The following is a 16,460-nucleotide window of genomic DNA, read 5'->3' on the forward strand; positions in this document are numbered from 1 at the left end:
CCAGCAGCATGTTGCACGTAACTCTGTGTATTTGTATGCCTGTGTGCCAGTGTTAGTGCACCAGGCGCCACACTAAATCACTAGCTGCCACTTCCTGCTTTACACTTTCTTCTACTTAAGCTTTGGCCGTTGCACGTTATCGCACCAAGTGTGCTGTGTGCTGTATGTTGCCGCTGCTGCAACTTGTTTGTGGCTTTATAGAGCGCAAATTTATTTGATTAACTACTTTTGTGTGCTTTGCCCCAAACGCGCCAATGATAATTTCAATAAATTCTAGTAGTCGCTTCTGTGCGCTGACACCGTCGCCATACAATGTGCAACATTGTTGCAAGCATAAGTTCGGCAACAATTTGAGTGGCTCGCAATAAAAAATTCGATTGCTTGTAAAGCAATAAAAAATGAAAAATTCGTAATGGCAAAGGCATAAATTTGTGCGGCGAAGAGAATTTGCCTGGACAATTGCCAATTGTTTGGTTTTGTATTTCAAAAATAAATATAAATTTTTAACCACTTACATACAATTCTCCGTTGCATACTTCTTAAATTGTTCGACACATTTTATTGTAGCGTTAAAATTGCTTTATTGTTATTGGCATAATATTCTCACACACAAGACACTGTTATTTGCTGCAATCACACTTTTCCTAGTTGTAATGACAATTTTATTCAAATCACTTTTCTCACTTGTCTCACGTTTTTGTTCAGCGTCATTGGAGTCATATTTTGAATTATGATATTCGTAATTGTTATATTACCCGCGGTGCACATTAGGAAAACCAATTTTAGTACTTTAAGTGGAATTAGATCTGAAAACTTTAAGGGAATGGTCAAAATATGATTCAAATGTCTGAATATTATTTACAATCATATATGCAGCTGAGGGAGAGAGCTCATAATAATACCCAAACGTACGGTAATACGATTCTCTTTCTCATGAATGAGCTGATACTCATCGAAGGCTGAGGTGATCTTCTTAAAGGTGTGAATAAAACAACTTTGCACAAATACTTTATTTATTGTGTAGCATAGCTCGTATAAAAATCACAGAAATCGGAATATAACTTTTCAAGGCCCCTGATTTCGAAAATAAGGAACTTAAAGTTTGCGGATAATTTTTTATTGAAAATATTGGTAAATCTTTCTTTCGGCCGATTTATACTTGAAAAACGTCGAAAACGGGGTTCATCATCTGGTTTCTGCAAGCGTGCCAATGGGGGACAAAAAAAATCGTTGTTATTGAAAAACTCTATATTTAGTTATTTTGGTTAATATTTAACCTAATTTATTTTTGGAATAAAATCAAATTAATTATAAACTTTCTTTTACTTCTTTAAACAAAAGGCGAAATTTGATCAATATTATATTTCCAAACCAGATGTTTCAAGATATTTATAGAGATAAGAGAGGCGAAATAGCTTTTATGGATTAGTTCGATTATCCACTACTGGGTCTTATTAGTCAGTCGATGGGACACTTAGAGCTCTTATCAACCCAAATCCTTGTTTATATTTTGGAAGAAAAATTTGGCAATTATAACGACGAAAATATAACAAGGAGCCCATAGATTTGCCATTTCATAAAAGCTTTTTTATCTTTTTCATAAAAGATAATAATTATTATCATAGCCCTATTCTGTGCACTTTACAAATTCAACAAATTTCTAATTTGTAAAAATTTCAAATTTATCAAGCATTTCGTATTTTGTGTCTAAAATAAATTTTCTTGATAAGTTGTTAAGATGTAAAATGCTCTTAACAAATAAAATATCTCGTTGTGGATAATTGTGAAAATTAATTTGTCGTTGAGGAGATATTTTACTTTTGTCGTTATCTTTATACAAAGAGGAAAAATATGAACATGTTGATGGCTCGCGTTATTGAGCCGGTTTTGTATTAAGAACTTTATTTTTCCAGTCAGAGAGACGTCGAATTATATTATTTTCATTAACTCATTAAACGCTAGTGTTACATATATGTAACGCTCCGATCTTTCACATAAATCTACGACTTTTTCGAAATGCAATTTTAAATGTTCCAAATTATAAATTAGAATTGAAGTGAACAAATCAAAGAATAAGTGTGCGCTATATTTTGCCTTTTCCGTTTAGTGTAGCAAAATTAGTAGCGCAGTGAACACGAAGACGATTTCATACACCTAAAAAAACTATCGAAATGGGAACACGTTGTCGGTAAGTACGATTTTTAATAAAGTGTCACCGATTTATGTGAAAAGAGTGTTTTGTATATTTTGATAGTGTTTGAAATTTTATGCTAAATAAAAAAAAAATTTAAAATGACTGTATTTGTAGCTTTTTTTCGTTTTGTGTAGCTGTGACATATATGTCACGTTCGCGGGTTCACCTTATGAATTGTATAACTATATATAATATACATATTTATGTGCGTGTTCTTCCGTTATTAGGGCAAAACTAACTGTTGAAGAAGTTTGCGTAGTTTTGGACGAATTGACAAATAATGAAGAAGAAGAGGTGGAAGCTATATATATAGAGGCTCCTGACGCGGGTGCTCTTTCAGGTGATGATTCGGCAGATGAAGACGGCGGTACTTTGGAAAACTTGGCACATACACAGCTTGTCGAGGATTGTAAAATTGTTAAAAAAAATACCGACTTTGATATGGACACGGTTGTAAACAATTTATTAGAGGCAAACCGTTGAGATTTGGTTATAAAATGTGGTGTCTAAATACGCCTTCCCGTTATCTTCTAAACTTCGAGATGTATCAGGGAAAAAACTTTAGGACGAACGAAGAGTACGCTGCAAACTATGGAAAGAACGCTGCTCTGTTGATCGATGAATGTGGAAGCCACTTCCATTTCAATTTTTTTCGATAATCTCTTCACTTCAATACCTGTTTTGGTTGGAATAAAAAAAAATGGGATATGAGGGAACAGACCGTATGGACCAAAACGTTAACGCTTACAGGATTGGAGCTAGAGGGAAGAAGTGGTGGTTCTCAATTTTTACCTGGTTGGTTGATGTCTCCATTCAAAATGCTTGACTCTTACATAGAAAAGGCGGACACGGGCTAACCCAGCTACAGTTTAGAAGAACCATTGCTAATCACTTTTGTCGTACTTATGGACAAGTCCGAGGACCATGGGGATTTAGACGTCCGGATTCGCAAATTGAGCTTGATGCTAGATATGACCTAATTGGCCATTTCATAGTTATAAATCCTACCAGGAGACGCTGTGCTGGAAACAACTGCCAGCGATCAATAAACACCAAATGTATAAGTGTGACGTAGGTTTGTGTGTGGATTGTTTCTACAACTTTCACTTTAGACCAGTTTGAGTTTTCTTTCTCAACCAAAAATTGATGAATTTTCATACGTTTGTACTTGTTTCGTTTTCTTTTTGTAAACTTTATAATTAAAATAATAAAATTGATGAATTAAATCCAATGGAAATGTTTATTTACATGTTAGTATCAAACATTGTATTACATAACAGAAACCCGAGAGCGTTACATATATGTCACGGGTCGTGCAGACCCCCCCGGATAGGGGTCGACACTTTTGTTTGTAGTTTTGTGTATATATCAACCCTTGTGGTATCCACACAAAGTTTGGTTCCTCTATCTTTGCTATTTAGCTTTCGCGTTTAATGGGTTAATACATACAATTTTTCAAAAAGCTGTAAAATATAGCTTTATACCCAGCTTTATTTATTTACTTCACAAAAAGTTTTATGTACATACGTTAAAACCTGTATTTTGTAATTTTGTTTGTTGCAGTTTGCTATTTTTTGGCTCTTGCCGTCGGTATCCCATGGCTTTGATACATACGATATATAGGGACTCCTTTAAAATTCTGTCTCGAAAAGTATCAGTAAAATTTTAAAGTTTTTATTATGCCCTTGTCGAAAAGTTTGAGTTATGGAAGGAAATTTGTATAAGATTTGACTTCTATTGCACATTCATGAGTTCGAGTTATGGAGAACTACGAGTTAAGGAAGTTTGAGTTAAGGAAGGAAATTTGTATGAAATTTGATTTCTAAACGCTATTGCCAATTCAAAAGTTCGAGTTATGGAGATCTTCGAGTTATAAAAGTTCGAGTTATGGTAGTTCCACTGTATATTGCATGCGATTACAGCTTAGCACATTTTTGCCAATAATGAACAAAGTTTAGATTTCGTAGTCCCCAATCCGATTATCAATCTCATCTACGCGGCACCCTCTGTATGGTTAGGAAACGAGGTTTTGGCGAACCTTATCATCTGTATAAAAACCGGATAGATAAACTGATAACTGGTCAATCAAAATAACGACCTTTAGCATGAAAAATAAGGCCAGATTCGGAGCAAGGAATATTTGCGCATTCTCAGAATTTTCACATCTATCCAATGAGCAAAGGACTTACTGTGAAATTAATGTTAAATTATTAACTATTTTATAACAAATTTAACGTTATAAAATAATTCAATCCAAATTTTCAATTCAATTCGAATATAATTGGACAGAAATCAGCTATTTCTGTTTACATTATTCTTTCACCTCACGTTTGGGGAAAAGCTATGCGTACTGAAGCTTTTTATTTTATCAAAATTGTCACAGAATACTAAACAATTTCTTACTTGATAAAAATCTAAAAAAAAATTTCAATTGCACAGAATATTTAAAAAAAATAAAAATAAATACATTTAGAAAAAGTATACATATATTTCTGTAGATTTATGTATAATATTTCTGTAAATAAATATATAACTGAGATCACATACACCGACAGCGAATCTCCTGCACCTGTGAAACTTGGCTGTAAACTTTCAAGTTGCCACAAGAAAAGAAAATAATTTCCGTTTCAAAAAAGGAAATGCTATTTACACACAACTTCTCAAACATATTCTATGATATTCTATTTTCCAAAGCATTACCTCACCCCTACGAACTTTCATTTCATTCACAATTTTCCCTGTCATTGGCTTTTCAATAACCAAATGGAAAGGTGTTGCCGAAGAATAGAAGCTGAAAGTGGAAAGAAGAGATCGGAGCAAGTTGCATGCCTGCCACACAGGATAATAAAAAACGGAAATACATGTAAAGCAAGACGATAACTCGAAAACTTTTGCACGAAACGAGGAAGAGAAAAAGGCAGAAAAGGAAATCAATTCAAGCAAATCATAGAAGATGTCAAGAAAAGTTGTGCAACAGAAAGCTTAGACGCCTGAGTAGGGAGGTATCAATTCAATAAATGCAGCGCTATTCAACTAAAGTAATTTACATATACAAGAATATAGAATAACGGTTGTTTATGTGTGAGTATGTGTGGTTGAGGTTCTAAGCGTTGTGGCATGCAAATAATAAGGCTGCTTTACTCTTTGCACCACACAAGCTAACTCAAATCAAATCGATTTACAATGCAACAACAATCACAACATAAACAACAAAAACACAATACAATACAACAAACAAACAGTGCAATTGAGAAGCAGTAAAAGCGGCTGACGTTGTAGTTGCAATCGAAGTTGAAGTTGAAGGCGATTGCTGCAGCAGCTGCCAACAACATCGCAGTAGTGCAGTAGTGGTGGCACTTGCAACACTTGGCTGCAAGTCGGTTATTGTTCTGCAACGGGTGCAATAACCCCTTCAAAGCGGTTATGGAAAGCAACTTGCGCTGTTTGGCAATGAGTAAGCAGCGATGTGTAGATAATCGACTGCAGTGGGGCGAGATAGAGAGAGCGAGTGCCTAATGAATGGGAAGGAGTAGTAACAGAAAAAGTTGAGTTGCAAGCAATGAGTCATCATCATCATGAGCTTAATGCAATGCAAAGAATAAATAACTGCAGTGCATATACTTGGCACCTTCCACGATTATAGTCAGAAGCTTACTACTATTTACCCCATATTTGGTGAAGCTGACATTAGCACCGCTCTTGTTGCAACATCATTGTCATTGGAATCACTATCAGCGCAGGAACGCTACATTATTTTTTCACTTAATTTTTTTTTTAGATTTTGGAATCGTTTCGAGTTGTAAATATGAAATGAATACAAATAACTGAGCTGCAATATCTGATGTTGCATAACTCGAATCCAAAACTGCCACAGCAGGAAGCAACTAAATGAAAACATCGTAAAAATATACAAATTTAAATAATCTAATTCAGATTATAAGCTCAGGCAATAGTAAAACGTATTAGTATAGAAAATCACTATACTAAGAAAGCAAACAGTTTAGTTAGTTTGTTATAACGGTTTTACTATTGAAAATATCATAAATTTCAAATGAATGTATATTTTAGGGGAGAAATCGAGCCCGAGGACACATTGTTTTGATATAAAATGATTTAGATGCTGTTTTGTGATATCACTATATCATATGATTATCCGAATGTGATATGCCATACTGATTTTTTTTGATTTAACCAAATGGATTTGATTTAATCCATTTGCAATTGATTTATATCAACTGTTCGCTTGAGTCTCATACTTCCAGAACTGTCGCATATCTCTTATAGCTATTATGTGATGTGATCTAATCTCAAGTGACGTATTATGATATGATATGATGTTGGTATCTTGTTTTTGTATATGTGTCAGATGTTCTGTAAAAACAAGTGTTGCATTTTGATATGATATGATGTTGATATGATGATTTCAAATTTTACGTGATGCGATATGACATCGCATGATGCCTTATTTTTGATGTGGATACGAAAATACTTGTTGACGTGATGCTGTGTACTATAGTTGAATGTATTTATTGATTAAGTGCTATATTTACTTTCATTGGACAAATCACGGTGTGATGTTGTTCTCATCACGTGATCTTTTGTTGACAAATTATTTTGATTCTAATATAATTATAAGTGCTTGTGCTTGAGATTAAAAATTTAATATTGCGTGAAATTTTGAATACAAGAAGTCAGTTTCAACTGCTTCTTTCCTCAAACCACATAAATCGAAACTCAACTGAACTCAACTCCTCTCACCGCGTCCATTGTCCATTTTATGCATTTCAAACTCCATCATTTCTTTGCACCATCAACAAGCAACAAAACATCACATGGCCAGCGGCTATAAACACACTTTGCAATATTACAACAACCAGCAGCGTTGTGGCAATCACTGAACGTAAACAAAAACGTGTAGAACAGATTTGTATTTGCTTGGAAAGATTGTATGCCTTTGGCTAGATTATATCATCCATTTTTTCAAGTGCCTTCTAGTGAAACTCACTGTTTTGACTTTTCAAAATCCCACTTCTTTTCCATGCAATTTTATGCAATCACTTTTATACAACAGCATTTCTTTACTCCATTTCGGCGTATACATTTTGCATGCCATCATCGCGTTGCAATATGCGCTGCATATTTCTTTTCTTTCTCGTAAATCCACTTATCGGCGAAAATCCTTTCAAACGCTTTTGAAATGCAGCTTTATTCCACTTCTTCGCCTTTTATGCAGAGCAAGCACATGGCGTTGAAGGTAATCGATCATGATTGAGTATGGAAATGCAGGCGACTATATGGCAAGCGCTTTTGAATGGACGGTATTAAGTGTATGTATCCTTGAAAACCATTTTCACTTGATGCCTTTTTTTATGTGCTTTGGAGGCATGCATATAAGCTCATCTTTTGCTACTCACCCGACGCTGTTTTTTGTCTGTTCTTCGAAATATTCAACAGACCTTACTCACATCAAACTTAATCCATAATCATATTTTCTAACTGAAAGGAAGTTGAAAAAAGCATGGTTGCACTTCAACAATTATTTTTCTCTGCCTTCCATTTCGTTGTGCTTTTATTTACATTCGCCTCTTAAGTACCTAGTATACATAGATAAGAACACTTGCCACATAATTCCAACCAGCTTGTTGCTCCATTAAATACTTTGGTTTTATAAAATCTTAATTTAAATTTACTTCACAGGTTTGTAGAATAAAATATCCTGAAAACTTGTTAATTTTTAAGTTAGCTACGTATTTACAGTGGCGGTCAATTATAAATAACCACTAATTATAATATATCGAGTATGCTGGTGATAAGCTAGTTCTTTAAGTCACCACTTGATTTCCCTTAAGTAGCATATGTAATTAATTCACTAACCCTGAGGAGAGAGAAACACTTCCAGAAAACATCAGTCCACCTTGTAGTGAAATTTAAGGCCGTAGCTGAGCATTGTCTGAGTGGTGATATCGTTTAAAAGGTTTCAAATAACCCTCGAAAGTAAGACTAATATGATAAAATGAAATGAAATGAAATGAAATGAAATGAAGTTAAATTAAATTAAATTAAATTAAATTAAATTAAATTAAATTAAATTAAATTAAATTAAATTAAATTAAATTAAATTAAATTAAATTAAATTAAATTAAATTAAATTAAATTGCATAACATTCCGATTTGTTCAACTATTACCTAATTAAGCATCAAACAAACAGTTTTATGAAACTACTAACATATCATTATCAAAACATTATAATTTATCTAAATAAAAATAATAGAATAACACAGCAAATAGCTTCTTACATGTGACCGCTACTGTATGCAATTAATATGTATGTTATACAGAATATATCTAAAATATATCTAAACTACAAACTCACTCGCCCATACATCTTTATTGTCAAATCGATAACCCTCACAACCTGCTATTTAAATTCAATAGCAGGCCGCTGGCAGCTTAAACAGCAATAATGAAAAGTTGTTTATAAAATTTGAAAAAAAAACCAACAGGCATATAAAACATGAAAAATAAACACAAAGCAAAGAAAACAAAACAGCGTTTCAAGTACCATTTCTTGTGGCCAGCCGCACACACAAAATAACTGAACTTGCGCTGCGCTGCAATGCTAAATATGCATGTTTTTGTTGTGCTTGTTATTACTCATGTTGCACAGCAGTTATGTATGTGCGAGTATATTGCAATGCAAGCTAACTGACATTTCGACTAGCGGCACCAGCAGCAGGCAGCAATAAACAACAACAAAGCTGAGTACGATTTTGCCACCGACTTTGTGGCTACCACTGGCCCCTAAATATCGTTGTTCTTGTTGTTGTTATTCTTGCTGATGACTCATGCAGCACAATTTCTTTGTAGGTGTATGTGTGTGTCTGCATGTGGGCTTGTACCTACATTTCCCACACATTAAATTTTTATACACTTTTTTGTTTGATTGCACAAATAAAAGTGTGGAGTTGAAGTTGAAGAGAAATGTATGAAAAACAACAACAAATAGTAGAAGAAATGAGAACGACAGCGCACTGCTTTGGAATGTGCAAACAAACACGCACACACAGACATACTTACAAGTGCATCGGTTTACATATAAATATATTCGTTATTTGCTAAGCACATCGAGGCATATTTATAGGCAAATACGCACATTACACACACACAAATATTAACACAAGTGCCTACGCTCTGTTTTGCAACGGCTAAGCGGCAATCCCAAGTCGCACATCATCATTGCGTTCAGCTTGTCTTCACTCGTTTTGGTTTGGTGTTCGTTTGTTGCTGCTGCGGATGAGTGTCTACGCTGCTACCCCTTATTGTTTACATTTTTAATTCCATTCGACTTTACTCCCTATGCGGTTACTTGATAATGAAGTGCTTTTTGTTCGTGTGTTCGTTGATTTGTTGGTTACGCTTTCTTGAATTTCTTTGCTTAGTGTGTTTTAAGTTTGGATTTGAATATCAGTTCGGATTATGTTGCGAACAATGGATTGTGTACGATGAGTGTATGGCAAATGGATTAAATATTCATATATCTAATAAATCGAAAGAAAAAAAGAAAAAAAGTCGATCGTGAGATAGTGACATCAAACAGGATTACTTTGATCGTAAAATTGTCTCTGAGGAGTAAATTGGATTATTTTGAAAATGAGAACAATGATCTCACGACTCAGCTCCGAGGTTTCGGGACCAAGTACAAGTCTCAATTCCCAACTAATTATTGATTTTTCCTAACATCCACTGAACCAGAAAACTAAACTTCTGAATATCGCGTAAAATATCGGTTAAAACTCTCCGAAAACATTAACATAGTACAGAAGCATACCTGTTGGCTGGCCTCAGCAGTCCTTCAGGATTGTGTCATCTTTTCGAAGTTTTATGACTTTCTAGATTTGGTTTAAATTCTTGAGTTGTTACTGCCTTAATGAAAAGCACATATCATCCATCATCATAGCATTCATATTAAAAAGTCTAAATGCCATTTCAGAAATATTACGAAAATCCTTCCAGTTCCACAAGGTGTAACTAAAATTTGGAATAGTGCAGAATAGTAGCAAAATATTTAATAGATTCGAATAGAACATGACAACATATACTGATCCATCAAAACGACAAACAGAGTAAGATCGTTATGGTCTCAGATAAGGGCTTGGATATGTATCAATATCTCCAATAACAGCTACATATAGACTTCAATTTATCTCTTTGGAAAGTTTCCCAAGATAGCAATAACTATAGTAAATGATCGTATCTTACTGTAGACAGGCCTTATCTGAACCATTTGCCCAGTATTATAAAATTCGGATGTCAAGTTATTGAATAAGGTTAATCGATAGGTTACAGTATATACTGTCACCGATCCAATAAACTTGAGTTTTTGGACCACATGGACCGTTTGGAACTCGAAAAAATTTGGAAAATTCTCTTGATATATAGTTTTCATACACATTTTCAGACATATTTTCCAAAAAAAAAAAATAATCGATGTGAAAGTGCATCGTTTCTACTTTTGGAGACTCGATAAAACATCAGAATCCTAGTCTCTTTTACCAAGACGTTACATATATTTGACGTGTTATATATTTAATTTAAAAGAGTTACCGACTGCTATATACAAACGACTCACGGGTGTAGAAAATTTGGAAAAGTCTCTATATTTGTACATAATTTATTTAGGGGTTTTCTACCAAGAACAAAAATCACTGGAAAAGTCATCGAAAATACAAATCGCAATAGACAAATAAGAACTAAAAGCAGACAATACGTACTAATTTATAGCAATTATGCGACGGTACGTCGTGCGGCACGTGCAACAGTGCGCGTAGGGCGCTACCAAGACAACAAAATCCCAGCACAAAAGTGAGGTTAGGTGTAAATAATGGAACAAAGTGGGCACAATTTATTATAAACAAAGAGCGCAGCACAAAATAGTGGAAAATATCTGTGAAAAGCATAGAAAATCGATGTAAAATATGTAGTGCCTCAAAACGGGGTTGGCGAGATTTATGCTGATAAGAAGTCGCTAAGTAAAAGACCGGCGACTGGTGAGTATTTACGCTGACCACTGGTCACTCGGAGGGGAACAATGTAGGAAAGTTTTTTTTTTGTTTGCTCGAAGTACACGCTTGAAAGGATAAAGGCTGAATAGCTGTGTTGAGGTTATGTGCAGCCGGAAGGATGTGCGGAAGTTGGAAAGTGGATTGTAGCCGATAATCTGAAGGTTTGTGCTGAATGCTGGCTCCTGGCTGCTGGCCGACGGCGTGTTAAGCTACAATTTAAATGACGATTAAATCACTTGGACAGTGATGAATGGCCGTGCAGGCGACGCTTGTTTTATTGTAAAGTTGATTTGTTCTTGTACTTTTACTGTAGGCTTTACGCGACTGTAGCTGTTAACACTGTGCCACCAACTACAAGTTTCAAGTTATCCTTTCAATTGGTTATGTTGTTGTTGTTGTTTTTATTGTTGTTTATTTGATTCATACTACATATCCTCATTGCCTACCAGCTCTCTGTGCAATTCAATTTCATTTGTGCCGCTTAATTGATATCGACGTGACAACAAGCGTGTGGCAGCAACATTGTGGCCTAACTGACAGCAACAGCGTCAGCGTCAGCGCCAGTGCAACAATGTTGTTATTTCAATGCAAATGTCCCACTTGCACATGCAAGTGAGCACAAAAAGTAATGTGTGCAACAAAACCCCGTGCAAACAAAATTAATGAAATCCGCCTTGCAGCATGCAGAAAATCCAATTGTAGGCGTTGGAGGATTTTCCGCACCAAAAACAGCGTTATTTATATTGTACGCCGTTATTACATGCTTGTATTAAATGTTATTGCAGTAATTGTTGTTGTCTGCATTGTTGTTGCCGCCCTTCTTTATTACCGCTTGTAAACAGTCAATCACTTTGTTCAGCCGACGTATATCCTGTGAGGACTGAGGGACAAGAAAAAACTGTGTATTCACTTGCTTGTCAACCGCCTGTCATTCACACGCTGACCAATCATGCCACCGACCAAACCAATCAATCGACTGCCGAGCCAACTGATTGACTGACCGTTACGCTGCATCCCTTACAGCCTACCTTTAGTCCTTTTCATTGTCGGCCTGTAGGCCTGGCAGCTCATCATCGGCATCGTGGCGCGCGTGCAAATTTAATTTAGTTAATTGAAACAATTTGTTGCACATTTCATTGTGTATGCATCACGTGGTTTGTATGCATGTTTGTATGCAACTGTTTTTTGGTAGACTGTGAAGGACAAAAGTGGTGCTATCAAAAGAGTTCGTGGTATGAATACATTAAAAAAAGGAGACCGTAATTCTTTTGGATTGGAAAATATAATTTGACATAAAAAAGAAACATGATAATTAAGGCAATAAAATATAAATACCATGTTTGATACCAAAAAATGTTTATATAGGTGATATAAAGCCTTCTTATAAAAACTTACTTCGCAGAAATTATTTCCTTTACGTTAAAAATTCTTTACCAAATCTGATATAGCTTTGACCTCAGAACTTTGACATTCGAGTGCCTTGCAATACCGACTTTGTAATTTGCCAATTGCCGTCTTTTTGTCTTTTGAATTTAGCGGCCATGTATAAAGCGCTACAGAGCTCGTATCTTGCAATACTATACATCTTTGAAAGGGGACATAACCTACAAAACGACGGTATGCATGATTAGTTTGGATATTGCGTTCAACAGTAATATACGTGTAAACATGGAGTTCACTAACGCCAACATTCGCGCTATTTTAAAGTTTTTCTTCGTTAAAGGCCAATCCACTAGAGAAACGTTCCGTGAGATTAATGGTGTTTTGGGGGATGGTACTCTATCACTTCGAACTGTGAAGGAATGGTTTCGACGATTCAGAGCAGGTGTAAACGACACCATGGATAATCCAGTCGGCGGAGGACCTGTGACGACGAATACCGATAAAATCATGGAAGACATCGAGTTAGACCGACATGTGACATCCCGTGACATCGCCCAGGAGATGGGAGTTAGACACCAATCCAATTTAAACCATCTGGATAGACTGGATACAAAAGAAGGGTTGATATTTGGGTGCCACATGATTTGACTCAAAAAACTTTCTGGACCGAATCCACCACCAACATGGATCACATATGACAATATCAAGCGAAAACGGTCGTGGTGAATCGTCCCAAACAGTGGTCAAGCCGGGATTGATGACCAGGAAGGTTTTGCTGTGTGTTTGGTGGGATTGGAAGGGAATCATCCACTTAATTCAACAACTGGATAGCTTGATGCAGGCGATCGACGAGAAGCGTCCAGAATTGGCCAACAGGAAGGGTGTAGTGTTCCACCAGGACAACGCTAGACCACACTTCGTTGATGACTCGCCAGAGATACGGGAGCTCGGGTGGGAGGTTTTATCGCATCCACCATATAGTGATATATAGTGACCTGTGCCTGTCCATGGCGAACGCCCTTGGTGGTGTAAAGTTGAACTCAAAAGACGCTTGTGAAAAGTGGCTGTCCGAGTTCTTCGCAAATAAGGAGGGGGGCTTCTATGAGGAGGGTATTAGCAATTGCCTTCTAGATAGAAACAGATTATCGAACGAAACGGCGCATATTTGAACTAAATCCGATCCCTATAACACTTTTTATAATGCATTGAATAATGAGCAAAAAAGCGGAAAGGAGATATAATCTAACCTAATATATAAAAATAATGAGCTTCTGATATAATGAAATTCATTTAGACGAGATTATAGTTAGAATGATAAATAAATAGCAAATGTTAGAAATTGGTTGTCATTTTCAGACAGCAAAAAATAAAATATTTGGATAGTCTATTCAATATCGGTTAAAGATATAATAACTATAATGACCGTCGGATTTTTCTAAAATTTTTACTATGAACTATATAATGATTACTTTAATTTTTAAGAAAAGAGAACACTCAACTGTACAGGAAAGCAACATAACCATATATTCAGTTTATAATGACAAGCACATTTGCACTTCCATGTTCCCAAAAAAGTTCCTGCTCACAAAAAATCACGCATTACTGCACATAAAACAATATCTAACTAACAATTTACTAAAAACAAAGTCTAACAAACAATAGAGACGCTAATGTGTGCATTTAATAAAACAAGCGAACATGCAACATGCCAACGATGTGGCAGCTAATAGTTATTTCCTAATATTTCCGGGGAATTTAGAAAAAATATGATTACTCATATTTTCTAGTATCCTGTGCACCAAAATCAGATAACCAACGGCAAATGAAAGCGGAAATGAAAGGCTTTCACTGAGCGGCAAAACCAAATAGAAAATAGTGACGCTGAAATTTCCCACATTAGTCCGCGGACAACATGTTGCAAGTGCGGCCTTTGAACCGCAGAGGTGATACATCAAATCCTGCCGCCGAATGAATCCTTTCAATTTACAACTGTTAATAGCATAAGGATACGAGCGCCTTAACTGTATGTGTAGTTTTTGTCGTTTTCGACTTGTTTTTTGGTTTGTCAGTACTAATTTATGTAATTTTTCACTTTAGCAATTTATGACGCCAAGCCTACAGGCGCAACCGCCGACCGCCGTCCAGTTGTGCTAAAGTGTTGACCATTAACGCCGGTGTTATTATGCCTTTTTTGTTGATTTCTTCGTGCTGCTCGCTCCCCCCACCACTTGCCGGTGGCTTATCAACATTTTGAGATCACAAAATGCTGAAAACAAAAGCGACGGCATAGCATTACGAAATGGCATGCCATTAACACAACATTCATCAAAACAAAATTCATTGTCGGTGCACAGGACTTTTAACGACTAAATACATATCTTTGTGTATATGTAAAGGTCTCAGCCAACCTGTGCGACAGGCTCGGATGATTTTTATCTCTTCGTTTAAAATACTCGCATATGCTGAGCACAGGTGATCTATCAGCGAACGCGTCAGCGGAAAACGCATTAAAATCGAGCAAGGACAATGACATATGTATATATATATCTACTTTTATTGCCTACATAGCAAAGGAAGTGCCATAAAAAGGCCCAGCGGCAGGGTGCCACACGTTACCGCGAAGTTAATGAGGGCAATTAGTCAATAGCGTTGCAAGGTGGAGAAAATTGTAACAAGAGTGGGAACTACACAGTTATCAAAGAGGCGTTGAATATTTTTATAACCCAAATATAGAGAGTTTTCGTGAATTTAAGATATAAAACAGTGAAAAGAAATAGCTGGTGATTTTCACTCGCTTTTCTGTTTCTTAATTGAAGCAAAGATAAATAAAATGTATACAGTGGTGACCACTAAAATAGCTATACTCTTAAAATAAATTTCTCCCTTGCTCATGAATACAAAATATATTCTCTTTTGGGAACAAATTGCTACTTTCAATTAACATACTATGAAATAATATTCAAAATTAAGAAACAAATGGATGATTAATCTACAAAGTGTTCTAACCAAAACCCTTTTAATGGATGTTATTTAGGAAAATGCGTTGGATTAACGGGCTATAACCCATGAAAAATTATGCGATTTTCGTGAAGTTTTTTAAAGAAAGTACTTGATCGAATGTTTCGAAGTTTTTTGGACATAATAAGGTGTAGTTTCAGCTATATTTTAAGATTAATTTTTTTACAAAAATATTGAAAAATAATGGAGTTTTGTGCTGTTTTCGGAGGTGTCAAAAAAAAAGTTCTCCAACTGGTGACATGATTCCGGCCGAATGAGTAATTGAAATAAAAAATTCAAAAAGGTTATTAAAGTTGAAGGTATTTCCTATACAATGACCTACGATTATTGAAAATATCTAATATTAACAAAGAGACGTAGTTTGAAAAAATATATCGTTTTTTAGGTTAAAAAATTGGCGATTTTAATGCCAAATTGACAATTTTCAACAAATCAAAAAGATCGTAAGTCATTGTATAGCAAATATATTCAAGAATACTCAGTTTAAATATGAAGTCGATAAGTCAATTTCTCGTTGAGTTATGATGTCAGCAAATTTTTCAAAATTCGAGAAAAATGCGTTTAAAGTTTCGACTATAGAGGTATAAACTGCGAGGGGTCGCTCTTTAGAACGCTGCCATTCAAAAACTATTCAAGATACGACCTTCACAGGATATTTTGGAAAGTGAAAGTAAGGTGAGATAACACCACATGGTCAAGGAGGTTCAAAAACTGACTCTAAATATACGATATTTTATCAGAACCTCTATTACAGGTTATAGTTGTGAGCTGGTTTTATAGAAAAATCATTTTTGATCTAAGA

Source organism: Zeugodacus cucurbitae, chromosome 4 (assembly GCF_028554725.1).
Source record: "Zeugodacus cucurbitae isolate PBARC_wt_2022May chromosome 4, idZeuCucr1.2, whole genome shotgun sequence".
NCBI classification, from domain to species: Eukaryota; Metazoa; Arthropoda; class Insecta; order Diptera; family Tephritidae; genus Zeugodacus; species Zeugodacus cucurbitae.